Below are 21,310 nucleotides of genomic sequence, written 5' to 3'. Positions count from 1 at the left end.
ACGTGTAAATATTGGAAACACTGTGCTAATAAGATTAAGATGTGAAATTAATGAACCAAAGTACTGTTTTCAAACTTACCATTTTGGATTTTACTGGTTTGACACAAACGTAGGCCTAATAATATGTGGAACTGGTACTTTATACAGAGTATTACAAGCATATTCCTAGATAGGCCTTTTGGAGTTATTGGTTTTATAAAATCAGCTAAACTGCTAGAATATCAGGTGTAGGCAATTTTTTATTTTAAAAAATACATCTTGACATAGACCAAGATAGTGAGCTGTAATTCCACATGCACCAAGTTAACTCTTACTTGGTAACTCAATTTGACTGTGCTATACATAGTAGGTATTATGTTTCAGCACATTATAATCATATTTGTAAATAATGTGGAAGTCTCTGCAACTGTAATACAGTAGGTACTTCCAGTAGTAGTTTTCACATCAACTTTTATAATTGATTTCTGAAAATTATTATGAATGCCTGGTTTTGGGGGACACAAATAAAATGAAATGAAATAAAATGAAACTACCCCATACAACAATCATTTATTATCATAACAAATGAACTGAGTGAGATGGCTACGCGGTCACGTAGTTGTCACCTTTCATTCAGAAGGTAGGGGTTCAAACCCCACTATTCGCAGGCTTGAATATTCATTCTCACACGAGGCATATGCTGTGGCTGTCCTTTAATTAAGAACACAGTTGCATGCTTGTTGCCATGTGCCCTGTCTGTGTCAGTATGATTTAAAACATATAGAAAAGCAAAAACAAGCAACAAATGCTGAAATATCTTCAAACTTTAACTCTTCCTGTTGCAGTGTTATGTTTTCTTCCAGTATTTATTAGCATTTGAGTAACATTTTGTTGGTAATTTGTGTAAACTGATAGGAATGAAGGTATGTAATCTCAAAGTTCCTGCCAGTGTTCTTGGGTTTATAAACAAATAAGCTCTTCTTGGCAATACTTTTAAGTTGTAAGGTATGCAAAATTACAGCTTGTTATGATGTTTTCTATGCACCAATCATAAAGCTGAAGAGTTGCCAAAATTTGATTGCTGTTGTCTGACATGTGTAGCTAGTCGCATAACAGTTCCTGCCACACCATCATATGCACTCTTCCCATTGGATGTTGCGTAGAAATGCCATTAACCATACACATTAAAATCAGCCTCATTGTTACAAAGGTTAATCAAATCACTTTTATTCCACCGGGCGAGTTGCTGATGCGGTTAGGAGCGTGCAGCTGTGAGCTTGCATCCGGGAGATAGTGGGTTCGGACACCACTGTTGGCAACCCTGAAAATGGTTTTCTGTGGTTTCCCATTTTCACACCGGCTGTCCCTTAATTAAGGCCACAGCCGCTTCCTTCCCATCCCTAGGCCTTTCCTGTCCCATCATCGCCATAATACCTATCTGTGTCGGTGCAACGTAAAGCAGCTAGAATTTTTATTACTACACTGTGCAGCTGATCCATCAGAAGAAATGGTATGTATGTTTCAATTTTACCTTTTCTTGTTTTTTCTCAGAAAGAGCAAAGTTCAAAATTTCAGTAGTGGTGGCCTATCAAACTTTTAATTGTTAGGTATGTTACAAAAACATCTTGAGAGAAATTAGACTCAGATTGAACACACCACTTAACAAAATAAATAATAACAAGATTTTTTGAGTTCTTGCGTGAGACTTTAAGAATACAGCATGATAGGCACATTTTTGCGTTCAACTTTAGGCTTTAATTAATATATTTATTTTAAATGTAAGGTATAGGATTCTGAGAAATTAAAATTACAGTTCTTGTCATTTTGTGCTTGAAAATTAAAACTTAAAAATATATGGGACTTGAATGGTGCTTAAAATGAAAGACCGATATTTTTCTTTGAAAATAAGTTTCTTAAGCAAAACCAATGATATATCAAAATATGTGAAATGCTGCATCTCTAATTTTAGCAATATTTCAGTAATTCATTTATCAATGACTCTTGAGATAATTATCTGGAAGATACATAATTTTGTAAAATGCCATCTCTTACTGTTTGTAACAAGTATTTAAAGTATTTTTTCAAATCGTAGAGGGTCAGATTGTTTTCCTTTCAAAGGTAATGACTCAATATTGTTTGTATATTTTCAGTTATTTTTAACACAAAATGTGGTAAAAAAAATTAATGTAGGCTATATCTAACACGAGCATTGCTACTATGCTATGGTAATAAAACCAATTTAAAATGATATTTTTGTGAGAAACTTACGACGTGATAAATCACCATAATTAAATTGAATTCCTGACTTTTAAATGCTAACCAACAAATGCTAACTTTGAATTATTTCCATATATTATTATTGCATTGTATTTATTATGAAGAATAATACAGGAGGTGGCGGCTTTTTTCCGAAACGAAACTCGATTTGGTTACTGGTCCTCTCGGGTCAGATAGGCAGCGTTCGCCTACAAGCAGTGACGTCATGGTTGAGCTGGAAGGCTTTGTCATCTAGGCGGTGTTGGCTAGCCTCAGCGGGCGCCCAGCTGAGCACCTCTGGCCTATAGCGACCGTTAATGGATGATCCCTTCGGAGTCATTATAATCGGTTTTGGCTGTATTTGACTGTAGGACTCTTCTACGTTACTCCACTCTAAGTTTATGCACCGTTACAGTAAGGTGATGATAACACCCGGCCGCACTGGGCTAGCCTCAGCGGGCGCCCAGCTGAGCACCTATGGCCTATAGCGACCGTTAATGGATGATCTCTTCGGAGTCATTATAATCGGTTTTGGCTGTATTTGACTGTAGGACTCTTCTACGTTACTCCACTCTAAGTTTATGCACCGTTACAGTAAGGTGATGATAACACCCGGATTTACAAACTGTATCTCTGGAAAACTAACGAATAACACGCTCACTTTTTATAGTCCCATTAAAAATATATAATAGAGGGGTCTTAAAATATTTTCCCCTGGTGTCTGGATTTATGGCAATATTACAATAAAGGGGGTTCTGACACCCGAAGATTTAGTTCAGTAAGACAAGTGCTGGTCTTGCCAACATGTCTTCTTTCTTTCCTGACAATTTTAGTTTCTGGACTTGTAACGTTTCCCGCAGATTAATATTGAGCCGCCTGGATATGTGCTAGACGTGAACAGAAGACAATGGTAAGAATGTACATGGGATGAAACGTCAGGTTGTAAATTTCACCAAGAGAAAAAGTCTTCTCATTTTAATTATTGCATTGATGGGGTGAGAGTACTCATGGGGAAACTGAAAGTATCCAGGAGTTAATATAAGGAATGGCCTTCATTGGGGCAATCATATTAACACGGAGCGTAATGGGAGTGATATGAGTCGTTTCAGTCCATCTAGCAACAATAATATAAGAACTGGGCAAGTTTGAGTTCTCTAGCCTCTCTCACTCCAACTCCAAGAATGTACCAACAAACTGAGCAACCCAGTGGATAGTTGGGGATCCAACCCCAGCTGGAAACTGCGTCAGTGGACAGATGAGTGCGGGAGGTGTGGTGATTACTATGGCATATATGGCATGCTGTACTGCTTGTAGCCATAGAAGCGCAATCAGAGATAGTCGATAACTAGAAAGACGCTCATGGAGGATACCATCGTAGTCTCCAAATGTCGGATAAGGTAAAAATCCAACTACACCAGTTTATGTCCATGAGGTCTAACAACCTCAGCAGCTTTTGCATCTCCAGTCGTCGTAGACTGTATGCCACGTCAGCGTCCTGAAACTGTCAAGGGCCGTGTGACTGCTGATGTGCACCAGAATTCCCACGTAAAAAGATTTCACGCACAGGCGTCGTTTGGAAAGCAACACCATCTGCTCAATCTGCGACGATCGGCAAGTTGTGACGGGGGCAGGATCGTGTAATCTAGGAGCTCCTAGTGACGAGTCGACACGTCAGCAGTGAGTGTGTGATCGCGGACAGACTGTAGAGCAACTCGTGTGCTACACCCGTGACTATTTAGAATCCCCTCTGCTCACCCTGAATGGAGTGCCCTAAACATAGGCAGTCTAACTTCTCACCTGACTGGATTAGAGCGTTCAGCGGGCACATCAATTTGCAACATGGCTATAGCTACCTGGAATATTCGTACTCTGATGGACACTGATCGACCAGAGCGATGTACAGCAATAAAAAGTTGTCAGTTGAAGAAATATGTTATCGCTGCACTTAGTGAAACTAGGCGTGCTGGAGAAGATCAACTCAAGGAGCATGACGGTGCCTATACATTTTTCTGGAAATGTGAAGACGAAATAAGAATTCATGAAGTAAATTTTGCAATAAAGAATGAGCTTATTCACAATCTTCATGAGTTCCCTTCTGGAATTAATGAAAGACTCGTGGCACTCCATATGAAACTCAAGAACAACCAAAGAGCTACGGTAATCAGTGCATACGCCCCAACTTTGAAGTTAGAAGTAGATCAAAAGGAAGCGTTCTATAACAAACTTTATGAACTACTGTCGAATATACCCAAGTCAGATAAACTTATTCTGCTAGGAGACTTTAATGCTCGGGTTGGCAGAGAATCGTCACTGTGGCCCGGAACCACTGGCGTAGCCAGGGGGCGGAGTGCCGCCCCCAGAAGTGTTTCCTGAAACTAGGGCGAGGATCAGTAGTTGTTTTACGTACGGTATGAACAACTTAAAAACTTACGCCGAAATGTTAAATCTACTAGCAAGGCTCAATAGGGCCATACATAATTCTCCATATTTGTACTGCTTGAATGAAAGGAAAACACTTAGGATTGTGATGCGCGGGGATATTTCCTTGTAGAGGCCTCAGTATTGGGAATGTAACCGTGTGTTGACAAATGTGAAGAGATGAGGAAAAGGGAAATTAGCAAGAGATTACTCAGTAGGAGACCGGAACCTGATCACCGAGATAACGGGGGCCACGGCCAGAAACAGCTGCAAGCTTACAACATCGTGTCAGCTTTTGCACATCGGTTCCAGGAAACAACAATGTCCTAGGGATCCTCGGGTTGTACCGTGGTTGAGCGATGTGCTGTGTTTAAGTTGCAGCGTTGGGAAGACTGTGACAGGATTGTGAGCTGCACGTTAGTTCCTCATTTTGTGCCATATAAGTAACTTTTCTTGAAGAGGGGCCAAGAAGCCAAAACTATGTGCATCCTCGGTAAGTTATGAAAAAGATTTCCTAACAGTAGCAAGACAGATTGCTGATGCGTACCTAAGTTCTATAGGTATGCCTACACATTTTGTAAATGCCTTGGGACTGATTGGAACCTTAAATGGCATTATCAAAAGTGCGGGTAACTATTTTGTAATTGGCGGTCGTGATAACTCAGTTACAATGGTTCTATCTTCTCATCAGGACGGCCCAGGCTTGAATCGCAGTCGATACATGAAACATTTTTAAAATGGGAAGTCACGTTCTATTGCTACGGATTCTACTTAAAACACTACATCCCATCCCTTACCTTTCTTTATTACTTTTGAGCCATAATCGCATTATTCATGGTGATTTATTTTGGGTATCCAACCATTCTTCGGGCTTACCTTGTACCTTAAATGGTGAGTGGATGCAGTGGCGTACCCACAAAATAATTTCAGTGGGTGGGGTAGGCCAGTAGCGTGGATACAACTTTTCTTTGTAAGGGGTTGTGAAAAGATATTTTATTTTGAATTTGCTTTACGTCGCACCGTAGGTATTAGGGCGACGATGGGAAAGGAAAGGGCTAAGAGTGGGAAGAAAGCGGCCGTGGCCTTAATTAAGGCGTGAAAATGGGAAACCACGGAAAACCATCTTTAGGGCTGCCGACAGTGGTGTTTGAACCCACTGTCTCCCGGATTGCGTCAAAAAACTCTAACTTTATACTATATTCTGTATCCGAGACTTGTGAGGGAAACTAATTATTAATTTGCTTTACGTCGCACCGACACAGATAGGTCTTATTGCAACGGTGGGATAGGAAACGCCTAGGAGTGGGAAGGAAGCGGCCATAGCCTTAATTAAGGTACAGCTCCAGAATTTGCTTTGTGTGAAAATAGGAAACCACGGGGAAACATTTTGAGAGCTGCCGACAGTGGGGTTGGAATCCACTATCTTCCGGATGCAAGCTCACAGCTACGCGGCCCTAATCGCGAGGGAAACTAATAGGACAAAGTAAACCCTACACAGCATACGTTGTGAGGTGTATTTTTCTTTACCAACTAACAGAATATCTATACCCATACGCTTTACATTCTGTATTTATTTATTTATTTATTTATATTTGTTTTTATTTATTAGTGCTTCTTTACAGTGGCGAAGTTAGGGCTCGAGGTCCTCTCGTACACTTAACAACATACTAATCAGAATCTTAAATAAAATACTGAAATACTTAAAATAGTTAAAACTACATAAATTAATAGAATTGAAGATAGTTTAAATAAATTACTAACTTAATATTGAAATGAATTAATATTAAAAACTCTTAAAAATTACTAATCTTCAGGCACGCACACACTCATACTTCAACCATTCAGACAGCTGTCCTCAGCAGGTACTCTCGGCAGGTGACCTTACATAGTGATTTAAAGAAAGCTAGTTTCTCTGACTTGAACTGGCAGGGAATTCCATAATCTGGCGCCATTCACCACAAGTGATCTATTAATTTTATTTCTGCGGTGCAGGGGACTAGAAAGAATGAATCTAGAACGTGTATTTACGTTGTGAAATGATAAAAATGTGAATTTAGAAGAAATATACAGTGGCTGACTTTCAGCTACCACTCTAAACACCATTGTTAAAATGTGTAGCTGTCGACGTTTATCAGGCTTCAGCCATGAGACAGCCTGATAGTATGGGGTGGTATGAACATCGTACCCGATATTGTAAATAAATGGCAGGCAGGAATTCGGTGCTCGTTTAAGTTTAAGGGTTTTTTCTCTCGTCATGTCAACTAAAGCAACGTCACAATAATCAAGAATAGGGGGAATGAGTGTATGTATTGGTTTGGCCCGTAGCTCAAATGGAAATACATCCCTCTGCCGTTTAAGGTGAAGCATTCCAAAAATCTAAATCGCAGGAAGAAGTGCCTATTTATATATGGTGTGTCTGAGGAGATGAGAGAGGACAAAGTGCTTACAACCTATAAAGTCGTGGACTTAATTCAGGGGAAAATGAAAGTTATAGACGATGTGCAGAGAGTGGGAAGAATTAGAGGCAACAGGCCTATCCAAGTACAACTGTTTTCTACGCTAATGGCTGATATTGTGGTTGGCAATGCGAGTAACATGCAGAGGGAAAAATATGGATCAAGAGGGACATGGGAATGGAGGCGATCAGGAACGAAAGAGTAGTTAGAAAACACATGATACGAGCTAGACATCAAGGGCTGAGAGCAGTTATCAGAGGACAAGAACTAGTGGTGTCAAGCAGCAACGGGAGTAGAATCTGGACTGTGAATAGATTGATGGACCTAGAAATGAAGATAAAACAAGACGAAGAAACAGAGAGAACTGTAGCGATTAGTGGGGAAGATAGGCAAGTGATAGTGATATGAGAGAAGAGGGGGAAGGTAGTAATGTTAATACTAAAAGAAACAATGTGCTGTGCGAAAAGAGAAGGGAGAGGTGACAAGTGAAAATGCGATCATAAACACCAATAAGGAAGGAGCAGAGGATAATGGGGCGAGATAAAGTAGGCCTAGGGTCACAGACACAGTCACAGCTAGAGTCAAAGGAAGTCAGCAGAGTAGAAACAGTGAAGAAATGGCGGCTCGGAGGGAAAGGGAATGCTCGGAGGCAACCTGAAAGAGAATAGAGCAGGGCTGGAACGAAGGGTGGAGCAGAAATTTAAGAAGTAAAAGCTTAAGAGACATGTGGGAAACAGGAGGAAATAATGAGGGTACTGCTACAAAAAATAAAAACGCTAATAAAGTTAGCAAGAAGTAAGAGAATTGTTACAGAAGGCGGAGTGACAACAAAAGGAGCGAGCGAGGTATCTTTGTGAAATGGGCTAGGGTAATATTATGTTAATTGTATGTGAACCTGTGTTTGGTATGATGTAGGAATAAGAGGCGGATGGGAGGTACAAGGAAATCTGGTAAAGTAATTTATGTGTTGTTTGTTGGATTTAAGAGTGAAGTATGGTAATGTGAATCTGTGTGAGGTATGAATAGTGAATTGATGGAAATGGTGGTGAAGGTTGAGAAAGATGAATATTTCGTGTATTGATGATGAAAGCTTGAAGGTAATTTGATAAGGAAATTTGGTAAAGTAATTAGTGTGTAGTTTATTCGATTTAGGAGTGAAGTAAGGCAATTTTATGTGAATATGTGTTTGGTATGAATAGTGAATTGAAGAATATGGTGTATAAGGTTCAGAAAAGTGAATATTTGGTGTAATGACGATGAAAGCTTGGAAATCTAAATAGTGCAATGATGGTGAGATAGTACAGTACAGCAGATTGAATAAGAGTAATAATGTCATTATTTGATATGTAGTAAGGTAGTCTGGAGTTGATTCGGAGTGTTAAGTGTAAGTGAATGATTGTGGAGTTGGAGGGAGTTTTGGTAGATAATGAAGTATACGTTGCAATTGGTATATAATGAGATGATCGGGAAACGATCTGGAGTAGGAATAAGGTGGTATAAGGTTGAGGAAAGTGAAAAATTGGTGTAATGATAGATGCATAAGTATGGTGCTACTTGTAAGTCTGAAGGTAATGTGGAAAAGTAATTAGTGGGTTATTTGATAGTGTTGTTTGTGTATTGGAAGTAGAGCTGGCAGAGTATATAGTCGAAGAGGTCGAAGCGTTGGACTGCCTTCTCATTGCTCAATTGAGGGCAAGTTGGAACTCTAAATAGTGCCATGGTTGTGAGGTAATAGAGGTAGTATTGTACAACAGATTGAGTAAGTGTAAGAATGTCATTAAGGAATTTAAATGATAGAGGTCTGCCCTCTGTAAACAGAAAAGTATACGCACTCAGCAGTAAATGCGATCTTGCCTGGGTTTGCTAGGAGTGGAAGTGTGCTGCCAGACTAGCTGATTCAGGCAGACAATCTGGGACATGGTTAATGTTGCGTAACCCCAGTGGTATCAGCATCTGTCGTGCATGTCATTTAATTTTGCTCCTATCAGTGGCGCATTTCATATCATTTTAGTTTGTATTTAATTTTGTCATAATACTTTAACAATTTAATTTTGCCGTTGTAAATATGTGTGCCGTTACTGCCGTAATGCAATGGCCTTTGGATCTCCGGAAAGGAGTGTGCATGGCCATTTATCAACATTTGTGGTTTATGTCATTTTAGTTTAAATCAGGCTGTAGGTTGTACAATGTTATTTTTCTCATTTATCAGATCAAAAGGGTATTGTTTACTGTAGATCTCGAGAAAAATAATTAAACAAACAAACAAACATTCCAAAAATCTTTTAAAGTATTTTTTCGTGTGATCAGACCAATCAAGTATTTCATTCATAATTAAGACGAGATTTTTAACCGTTTTACTGTAGGGAATAATGTTACCATTCAGTAGGATAGGCGGGATTGCGACATTGTTTGAGCAGCTCAGTAATTTTCGTGATCCAATTATGGTTGCCTGAGATTTTGTGTAGTTTAGTATAAGAAGATTTCGTTGTGCATATATACAGAGTCGTCGGAGGTCATTGTTAATATCTTGTCTTGCAGTTTCGATATATTTGAAGATCGTCAGCATAGAGGTGGTGCGTGTTATTAGGGGCCCTGGAATACTGCCCTGTGGGGCAACAATAAGTTTCATTTTTTATTTAGAGGCCTTGTTGTTTACTGTTACACGCTGTTGACGGTTATTCAAATAAGAATTAAATAGTTAAGCGCAGCCAGGTCGCAATTTAGCAGTTCCATTTTGTTTATCACAGTCGGAATTACTGTAGTGTCAAAGGCGCTACTGAAGTCAAGAAGGATAAGTATAGTGAGCAGTCGTTTGTCCATAGCGTCTCTGATTTCTTCAGTAACCTTCAAAAAGTGCTGTCGCGCTACTGTGACCCTTCTTAAATCCAGATTGCAAAGGGTCCAAAAGAGCATTTTTATTTAGGTATTCCAGAACTTGTTTGTATATTAAACTTTCAATGGCTTTAGAAAGCGCAGGGAGTATAGACATAGGACGATAGTCAGAGGGCGATTGTGGGTCGAAACTCTTAGGTACTGGTATAATATTGGCTGTTTTCCAGACAGTTTGGAAGTTACGTTTAGTAAACAGTAGTTCAGAATGTGCGTCAGTATAGGCAGGACAGCACCCATAATGTTATATATAAAAGTAATAGGAATATCATCTACACCTGTAGTCTTTGATTTAATCGAGTACAAAGCCTTTTTAACCTGATTTTCTGTGACACTGTGAAATGTGAATGGTGGATTGGCTGGAGGGGAGGGCGGTGTGTCGGTGCAGTTAATTTGGGTAGGGTGAATATTTATTCTACTAAAGTAATCGTTCAGTTCGTCAAGTGGAATGTCAGGAGTTGTCTGTCTCTGTTGATGTTTTCTTATTCCCAGAGCTCTAAGTTGGTCCCATGCGCGATTAGAATTTAAGTTGTTAACTAAATTCCGGAAATATATACATTTTTAATTACTGATTAACTGCTTTGTGCGATTTCTTAAGATGCGGTAAGGTTCGAAGTCTGTGTCATCTAGGGTTTGTTATAATGTCGAAATAACTAATCACGGTGAGCCATCATTCTCTTGGTTTTATCATCATCATCATAAGGACGAGAAACCTGTATTCGACGTGTGTGTGTGTATTTCTTTGCCGCATTATTTGTATAAAATGTCACTTCTTTATTGCTTATCACATGACCATTATTATAACAACATTAGCGTACTTATTCTAAACTAGAGTATTGCATATTTACTCAAACTGTTTATTCTTGCATTCATTTCACTTGTATTCGGAATATATGAAATGCTGCAGTTATGTTGGGATGGGAGTAACAGAGCTTGGCAGGGGGGAGAGTTGTCGTCCAAGGAGTCCAGACACCCCAGGATAAAATGTTCATATATAATGCATATTACTATTAACTTCCGGAGTCCGACTCATTGGCTGAGTGATCAGTGTTGAGGCCTTAGATTCAGAGGGTCCCGGGTTCGATTCCCGGCCGGGTTGGGGATTTTAAATCGCGTCTGATTAATTCTTCTGGCTCGGGGACTGGGTGTTTTCCCAGCACTTTCCTCTTCATATTCAGACGACATACTACACTACCAACCACCAAGGAAACACACAACAGTGATTACATCCAACCATATAGGGTTGGCGTTGGGAAGGACATCCGGCCGTAATAGAGGGCTAAATCCACATGTGCGACACAGTTCGCACCCAAGACCTCACAGATGTGGAAAAATCATAATAATAAGAAGAAGGAGAAGGAGAAAAAGAAGAAGATTACTATTAGCTTCCGGAATCCGAACGAATCCACCACTCTCACTTGGATCCAATGACACTAATTTCCTTTTTAGGTATTCTATACCACCTAAACTCTGGAAGTTTGGACACCTATCAAAATACAATTCTGGATGAAGAACTACCTTAATCCCAGCCCCAAACTGAAATCCTGGCTGCGCTACTGCCTGAAACTATTGGTAAAGCGGGTGTAGTCAAAGTCAACGCCAGTGGAACCCTCCTACTCGCGAAGTGTTCTGAATATGATCTTGTCAATACAAATACACTCTTCCGCCAGAAGGATAGATTTAAAACAACATGGCAACATCCCAGATCAAAGCACTGGCACTTAATCGACTACATTATTGTCCACACCAAAGGTCAACAGTTATGACCGGTGATGATGATTGCTGGACTGACCACCACTTAGTTCGATTTGTGATGGCTATACGGGTTCCTCCAAAACGACGGATTCAGGGGAAGGCGATAAAACACAAACTAAATACTGAACAACTTTGGAACAATACCAAATCTGCCTATCAGGCATTATTGGCTGATAAACTTCCAAATGAATACCCAGAAAATATTGAACAGCACTGGTCGTTATAGCTCTGGCTGTTATAGCAGCTGGCAAAGAAGCAGTTGGTTTTAATTAGAGGAAATATCAGGACTGGTTTGACGAGAACGACAAAGAAATATGTGACCTAATCGATGAAAAGCGAAAAGCCTACAACGCTTGGTAAAATGATCCAAATTCACTCCCCAAGAAACAGAGATATCAGCAAATCAAAACGAAAGACCAGAAAAGATGCAGGATGGTCAAGAATAAATGGTGGATAGACAAATCAATGAACATGGATAATTTAATCGCCTCCAACAACACTAGTGCCTTCTTCAGTGGTAACAAAGCTATGTACGTTCCCTCCATCAAAGGTCTTACTTGTCTAAAATCCGAAGACGGCACTGAAGTTCTTAAAGACCCTGACTCGATAGCTTCCCGTTATAAATAACATTTGCAAGACCTCCTGAACAGAAACTCGCATGTCGAAGAAGGTGTGTTTGCTGATATTCCACAACAGCCAATTCAAGATCACTTAGGTGAAGTCACTTCTCTTCAAGAAATCGAGAAGGCCATTCAGCAGCTGAAGAATAAAAAGGCACCCGGACAAGATGGAATTCCAGCCGAGCTCTTCAAGGAAAGTGGCCCTTAGCTAATTCAGCATACACATATGCTGACTGTGCAAATAAGGAACACGGGAACAGTCCCTGCTGATCTACGAAATGCTTCCGTCATCACTATCTTCGAGAAAGGGGAAAAGACTCTGTGTACCGGTAACAATTATCGAGGGATATCATTGCTCTCTGTTGCGGGAACAATTCTTGCTAGTGTATTGTCCAATCGTCTATTGTCATTGCTGAAATGTGTCTACCAGAAACACAGTGTTGTTTTAGGCCAATCAGAAGTATAATTGATATGATTTTTAGTACAAGACAAATGCAGAAAATGTCTAGAGAGAAAAGCCAACCCTTGTATATGGCTTTTATAGGTCTTGTCAAGGCGATTGATTCTGTTAATCGAGAAGCTTTATGGAGAATTCTAGCTCTGATTGAATGTCCAAACAAATACATACAGATACTTAGACTACTGCACGACGGCATGTTTGCTACTGTTCATTCCAATACAAGACCAGAGACCCTTTCCGTATTTCTACTGGAGTCAAGCAAGGGTGTGTAATTGCTCCAACATTGTTCTCGGTATTTTCTGGAACTATACTACACCTTGTGGATGATAAACTGTCATCAGCTGTAGAAACTGTGTATAGAACTGATGGAAATCTGTTTAATATTAGCAGACTGCGAGCTAAGACCGAGGTGTCCTCAGTGTCAGTTATAGAGCTTCAGTACGCAGATGGCAATGTCATTTTAGACAACACAGAGGAGGATTTTAAATCAATACTAAATGCTTTTAATCAAGCATATGAAAGTATTGGACTGGAAATTAATAAATAAGACTAAGATTCTTTACCAGCTGGCACAAAATTCCAATAAGAGAACTCGGCTATTACAATCAATGGCAGAACATAAATCATTTTCCTTACCTTGGAAGCCACCTCTCAACATGTGGAAACATTGATGCAGAAATCCAATATCATTTGAAATGTGCCAATGCGACTTTCAGTCGCCTCCTGAGAAGAGTGTTTGACAATCACGATATCAGTGTGAGAACCAAACTCTAAGTTTACAATGCTGTTGTAATCCCTACTCTTATCTATGATTACGAGACCTGGACAACTTATAGGAGAACCCTAGAATGCCTGGAAAAATACCATCAACTATCCTTGCGGAGAAAGATCGTCGAACGAACATTAGTATCCTCGAGGAAGCCAACACAACAAGCATGGAGGCAAAGATAGTCAGGGATTAGCTACGCTGGGCTGGCCATACCGTCCGCATGCCTGATACACGCCTCCCAAAGACAATCATATACTCCCAACTAAAGAATGGCCTGCGTAACCATGGAAGGCAACTTAAACGATATAAGGATGTTCTAAAGTGTAATATAAAAATACGGTCAACTGGGAAACTACAGCCGATGATAGGCCCAAATGGCGTAGAATACAGCGGAGTTGAACATCTAGAACAAGATAGGAGAAGATTGGAAGCTGAGAGGAGGAACCGCAGGGAAAAACGGGCGAATGCGAGGGATGGTGTTCTTCCGCAACCATCTGCTGCAACAACCAGTGTGTGCTGCGACTGCAATTAAAACCGTGCATTCAGAATCGGACTGTTCAGCCATCTGAGACGACACAATTAATACGTCCAAATGGCATTGTATTTATTTACTATATACTCGTTGACGAATAAATGCCTATGGTAATGATCATATTAACGAGGTTATTAAGAAAGCTTACAGATCTCTTCACATGGTTGTGACAGTATTTAGCGGTTGTAGTAAGGATGTAAAGGAGAGAGCGTGTCTAAGTCTCTGGTAAGACCGCAGTTAGAGTATGCCTCCAGTGTATGGGAGCCTCACCATGACTAGCTGATACGAGCACTGGAAAGCATTCAAAGGAAAACAGCACGATATTTCTGGGTGATTTCTGACAAAGGAGTAATGTTATGAAAATGTTGAAACATTGGGCTGGGAAGACTTGGGAGTAAGAAGACGAAATGCTCGACCATGTGACATGTTTCAAGCTTTCAGTGGTTCAGTGGAGAGTTGGCGTGGAATGACATAAGAAGAACAATAAGCTAGAGTGGAGTTTTATAAAGTAGGAAAGATCATAATATGAAGATAAAGTTGGAATTCAAGAGAAAAATTTGGGGCAAATATTTATTTATAGGACGACGAGTAAGGGATTGGAATAAATTATCAAGAGAAATGTTCAATAAATATCCAAGTTCATTGAAAATATTTAAGAAAGAGCCAGTTAAACAACAGACAGGGAATCTGTCACCTGAGCGACACGCAGGTCATTGATGACTGAATGCATTTAAGGTAATGCATCATATAGTGTATATTATTTTAATCCATTTCTGTTCAGTACTAGGTTAAATATAGTATTACAGAAACCTATAATATGTCGACAGCAGAATACTTCAAGAAAATATACTCTTAATGATCGGCAGCCGCGGAACTAATCCAAAGACATTTCTAAATTTCTGAGGATTATTTTCATTTTCTAAGCTGTTAAACCAAGAAGTAACTGTTCTTGTAATGAAAAGTTCAATCCAAATTCTGCTGAGTCATTTATATTGTTTCGTCGCCATAAGACCTATCTGAGCCGGTGCGACGTAAAGCAATTAGCAAAAAAGAAAAGTATATTGTTAATGGTTAATAACCACGTGTGGATGCAGAACATTTTCGTGTTAAATACGTCATAACTTCTTTCTTTCTGCTAGTTGCTTTACGTCGCACCGGCACAGATAGGTCTTATGGTGACGATTAGGTAGGAAAGGGCTAGGAGTTGGAAGGAAGCGGCCGTGGCCTTATTTAAGGTACAGTCCCAGCATTTGCCTGGTGTGAAAATGGGAAACCACGGAAAACCATCTTCAGGGCTGCCGACAGTGGGAATCGAACCCGCTATCTCCCGCATGCAAGCTCACAGCCGCGCGCACCTAACCGCATGGCCAACTCGCCCGGTCACAACTTCTTATTGCAAGTAGTATTCTTTGTCTTCCGTGGCAGAAGGAAATATGTATTTAAACATCCATTATAAAAGCCCCTCAGTAAAGCAACTCATTGTTGAATATATCCTAGGGATGTGAGCTACGAATTTTAGGTAAATAAAATATAATGAAGTATGAGAATATATTCGTAATTTATTCCTAAATAGTACGATCCATTTCTTAACTATCGTTATCCGGTAAATTAGATTAGCAGTTCTGCTTTTTCTACCACTACTAGTGCTAATGTGAGACAATGCAGAGTTTCACTTAAGCCCTTATAACTACATTCGGTGTGGACATTTTTCTAAAAATCAATAAAATGCAACACATTACAGAAAGGTTTGAAGGATCTGAGTAAAAAAGAAAACGAGTAAAGAAACAAGTGATTTTTACCTCTTTTTCCGAAACTGCATTTAGACCAGAATTGATTTTCGATTTTTTTATTTTGATAGTGCTATCCAAGACCCACAATGTTAAATATTTCTGGGCCCTTTAGCCCTTCAACGTTTGGCACAATTGAGGAAATTGCTTAATTTTTCATTTTTCAAAGTATGACCCCTAGTTTGCTAAGACATGTTTTCAACGTTTAAAAACTTCAATTGTGGGATTTTATTGATTTTATGTTCGTTTCGAAATTCATCTTTAAGGCGGCCAACAGTTATTTCATATGTCGTACGGTCACAGTACCTGATGTGTGATGTTGGCCAGCAACTTCTGTCGCTCTGTGTTCGTCAGCGGATGTGGACAGGGGAAAGTGAGCTACAAAGCCAAGGCCACTGTGGACAAAGTATGTTCTCTTTGATATACAAGACCTCTTGAACAGTTCAACAGTTCGGCACAGTTAGCGGAAGGAACGCACAAAGTAATAAAAGCAGTATCACCATATCGGTCTAATGGGGAGCAAAATTAGGGGGAGTGTAAATGACACAGTAACTAACTGTACCATGCACAGTTGACTCTGAACATGTGTTTCTAAATGGGATTTGATGTAACTTAAAGTAGGACTATTAGGCAGTACCATATGGCTGATAAAGCAGGCATGAGGCAGTTTCTAAAAAGTAACTATGATCGCTGGAAAGCGGTAAATAAAAATGTAAACAGACTCTGGGATGGGTTTAAAGAAATTGTTGAGGAATGCGAAAACAGGCTTGTACCTTTAAGAGAGGTAAGAAATGGTAAAGACCCACCTTATTATAACAGAGAAATAAAGAGACTAAGAAGGAGGTGCAGACTGGAAAGAAATAAAGTTAGAAATGGCTGTGGAAGTAAGGAGAAATTGAAGGAACTTACTAGAAAATTGAATCTAACAAAGAAGGCAGCTAAGGATAACATGATGGCAAGCATAATTGGCAGTCATACAAATTTTAGTGAAAAATGGAAGGGTATATATAGGTATTTTAAGGTAGAAACAGGTTCCAAGAAGGACACTCCATAAATAATTAATGAACAAGGGGAGTGTGTATGCGAGGATCTTCAAAAGGCAGAAGTATTCAGTCAGCAGTATGTAAAGATTGTTGGTTACAAGGATAATGTCCAGATAGAGAAGGAGACTAAGGCTAAAGAAGTATTAAAATTTACATATGATAACAATGACATTTACAATAAGATACAAAAGTTGAAAACTAGAAAAGCGGCTGGAATTGCCAAGATTTCTGGGGATATACTAAAGACAATGGGTTGGGATATAGTACCATATCTGAAGTACTTATTTGATTATTTTTTGGTCGGAGGAGCTATACCAGATGAATGGAGAGTTGCTATAGTAGTCCCTGTGTATAAAGGAAAGGGTGATAGACATAAAGATGAAAATTACAGGCCAGTAAGTTTGACATGCATTGTATGTAAGCTTTGGGAAGGCATTCTTTCTGATTATATTAGACATGTTAGTGAAATTAATAACTGGTTCGATAGAAGGCAGTTAGGTTTTAGGAAAGGTTATTCCACTGAAGCTCAGCTTGTAGGATTCCAGCAAGATATAGCAGATAGCTTGGATTCAAGATGTCAAATGGACTGTATCGCGATTGACCTGTCTCAATCATTTGATAGGGTGGATCATGGGAGACTACTGGCAAAAATGAGTGCAATTGGACTAGACAAAAGAGTGACTGAATGGGTTGCTATATTTCTAGAAAATAGATCTCAGAGAATTAGAGAAGGTGAAGCCTTATCTGACCCTGTAATAATTAAGAGGGGAATTCCTCAAGGCAGTATTATCGGACCTTTATGTTTTCTTATATATATGAATGATATGAGTAAAGGAGTGGAATCGGAGGTAAGGCTTTTTGCGGATGATGTTATTCTCTATAGAGTGATAAATAAGTTACAAGATTGTGAGCAACTGCAACGTGACCTTGAAAATGTTGTGAGATGGACAGCAGGCAATGGTATGTTGATAAACGGGGTTAAAAGTCAGGTTGTGAGTTTCACAAATAGGAAAAGTCCTCTCAGTTTTAATTACTGCGTTGATGGGGTGAAAGTTCCTTTTGGGGATCATTGTAAGTATCTAGGTGTTCATATAAGGAAAGATCTTCACTGGGGTAATCACATAAATGGGATTGTAAATAAAGGGTACCGATCTCTGCATATGGTTATGAGGGTGTTTAGGGGTTGTAGTAAGGATGTAAAGGAGAGAGAGCATATAAGTCTCTGGTAAGACCCCAACTAGAGTATGGTTCCAGTGTATGGGATCCTCACCAGGATTACCTGATTAAAGAACTGGAAAAAATCCAAAGAAAAGCAGCTCGATTTGTTCTGGGTGATTTCCGACAAAAGAGTAGCGTTACAAAAATGTTGCAAAGTTTGGGCTGGGAAGAATTTATAGAAAGAAGGAGGGCTGCTCGAGTAAGTGGTATGTTCCGAGCTTTCAGCGGAGAGATGGCGTGGAATGACATTAGTAGACGAATAAATTTGAGTGGCGTTTATAAAAGTAGGAAAGATCACAATATGAAGATAAAGTTGGAATTCAAGAGGACAAACTGGGGCAAATATTCATTTGTAGGAAGGGGAGTTAGGGATTGGAATAACTTACCAAGGGAGATGTTCAATAAATTTCCAATTTCTTTGAAATCATTTAGGAAAAGGCTAGGAAAACAACAGATTGGGAATCTGCCACCTGGGCGACTGCTCTAAATGCAGATCAGTATCGATTGATAAACAAGATCTGATATCCTGGTAACGCGTGCCCCAAGCTCGCGGCCATTTTATAACTTATCGATACATTCCTTAACCGACCTATCGAAACTGTCCATAATGGCGGGAGCTGGAGTGCTAGCATGCGTTTGTTTTGATTTGTGTAAGCCGTGTTGTTACCAAATATTTACGGAAATTTGATTATTAATCGTACATTATATTTATTCATAGTCTTAAGAAGGTTATAGATCATCTTTCAGTGCCGTAAGAAGCTATTTGTTCTCAAAGAGCTTATTTATGCCAACAATATCGGTGGTGATAGGTTAATGTTGATTCTCGTGTTCTTCGCTGAAAGTATTTTCTTCATTTCTAGTTACCTATGCAATACGTCAATAGTTTAATGTGCTGTGTGCCTGGATGTAAGTAAGAGCTTCAGTGTTCCCGTTTCCAAAAGACCTAGTATTAAGGCAAAAATGGGTTGACAGCATTCGTGAGGAAAACTTCGAACCGAATCATAGGACTAATAATGTTGTGTGCATTAATCATTTTATCATTTTTGAAATCAAATGTATTGTTAGGAAGACATTATATACGGTACCCATAGAAGGTGGTGATCTAATGCGAGTACCGCGCAAACTTCCGAAGTTAAAAGTACGGTACGGTAATGATGCCTATCCTAGCATTTGCCCTATCAGTCAACATACCTTACTACAAAGAAATTTAAATCAATCCCAGAAAGATAAGGAAAATCATGTCCGAATTAATGACTAAATCTTAAACGGTGGTGCAAGAATGATGTAATTAATTTTCAACGTTTTACAATGAACATAAAACCAAACCAAACCAAACCAAACCAAACCAAACCAAACCAAACCAAACCAAACCAAACCAAACCAAACCAAACCAAACCAAACCAAACCAAACCAAACCAAACCAAACCAAACCAAACCAAACCAAACCAAACCAAACCAAACCAAACCAAACCAAACCAAACCAAACCAAACCAAACCAAACCAAACCAAACCAAACCAAACCAAACCAAACCAAACCAAACCAAACCAAACCAAACCAAACCAAACCAAACCAAACCAAACCAAACCAAACCAAACCAAACCAAACCAAACCAAACCAAACCAAACCAAACCAAACCAAACCAAACCAAACCAAACCAAACCAAACCAAACCAAACCAAACCAAACCAAACCAAACCAAACCAAACCAAACCAAACCAAACCAAACCAAACCAAACCAAACCAAACCAAACCAAACCAAACCAAACCAAACCAAACCAAACCAAACCAAACCAAACCAAACCAAACCAAACCAAACCAAACCAAACCAAACCAAACCAAACCAAACCAAACCAAACCAAACCAAACCAAACCAAACCAAACCAAACCAAACCAAACCAAACCAAACCAAACCAAACCAAACCAAACCAAACCAAACCAAACCAAACCAAACCAAACCAAACCAAACCAAACCAAACCAAACCAAACCAAACCAAACCAAACCAAACCAAACCAAACCAAACCAAACCAAACCAAACCAAACCAAACCAAACCAAACCAAACCAAACCAAACCAAACCAAACCAAACCAAACCAAACCAAACCAAACCAAACCAAACCAAACCAAACCAAACCAAACCAAACCAAACCAAACCAAACCAAACCAAACCAAACCAAACCAAACCAAACCAAACCAAACCAAACCAAACCAAACCAAACCAAACCAAACCAAACCAAACCAAACCAAACCAAACCAAACCAAACCAAACCAAACCAAACCAAACCAAACCAAACCAAACCAAACCAAACCAAACCAAACCAAACCAAACCAAACCAAACCAAACCAAACCAAACCAAACCAAACCAAACCAAACCAAACCAAACCAAACCAAACCAAACCAAACCAAACCAAACCAAACCAAACCAAACCAAACCAAACCAAACCAAACCAAACCAAACCAAACCAAACCAAACCAAACCCAACCCAACCCAACCCAACCCAACCCCGTGTCACTACAGCCTTTGAAGGGCCTTGGCCTACCAAGCGACCGCTGCTCAGCCCGAAGGCCTGCAGATTACGAGGTGTCGTGTGGTCAGCACGACGTATCCTCTCGGCCGTTATTCTTGGCTTTCTAGACCGTTACAATGAACATGCATGAACTAAACCTAACCCTATTTCCGGTGAGTGAACATGAGGATTGCGTTCTTTTTTATATATAAAATACAATTATGCCATCAATTCTGGTGAGTTTTAAGGTGACGAGTGCTTTAGATGGTCAAGTGTATCATACAAATATCGCTTGTACCTACTCAACAATACAGGTGGATTTTTGAAGGTTGAAATTTCGTTGGAGAAATTCGTTAGCGTGTTTTGCAAAATGGACTGTGGTTAATGGTGGTATTACATAGTATTTCATGTAAGGTTAATAATGTTCTTTGCTGACATCGTATTTGCTGACCGGAGATTCATATGTGAAATATTTTTATACTCTGTGTCTGTTTCAACCTGACGTTGATACAATAATTCTCCCTTCGTTATTTTCCCCTCTGAAATTTCATTTATACCTACAATACTCGATAACGCTACTGTTGGTGTTTGATTATTCATATTTTGAGTCAGTGAGTTGCATT

The 21,310-nt window shown here is 39.5% G+C and overlaps 1 protein-coding gene across 2 annotated transcripts in view; it reads left to right on the top strand.

Moving 5' to 3' along the window:
* Nucleotides 1-21,310, top strand: part of LOC136872397 (vascular endothelial growth factor receptor 1) — a 467,496-nt gene that overhangs the window by 138,902 nt on the left and 307,284 nt on the right. The window lies entirely within an intron of this gene.

This window comes from Anabrus simplex, chromosome 1 (assembly GCF_040414725.1).
Source record: "Anabrus simplex isolate iqAnaSimp1 chromosome 1, ASM4041472v1, whole genome shotgun sequence".
Lineage (NCBI taxonomy): Eukaryota > Metazoa > Arthropoda > Insecta > Orthoptera > Tettigoniidae > Anabrus > Anabrus simplex.
The sequence above is the reverse complement of the archived record's forward strand: the minus strand, read 5'-3'. Positions and strand labels throughout refer to the sequence as shown.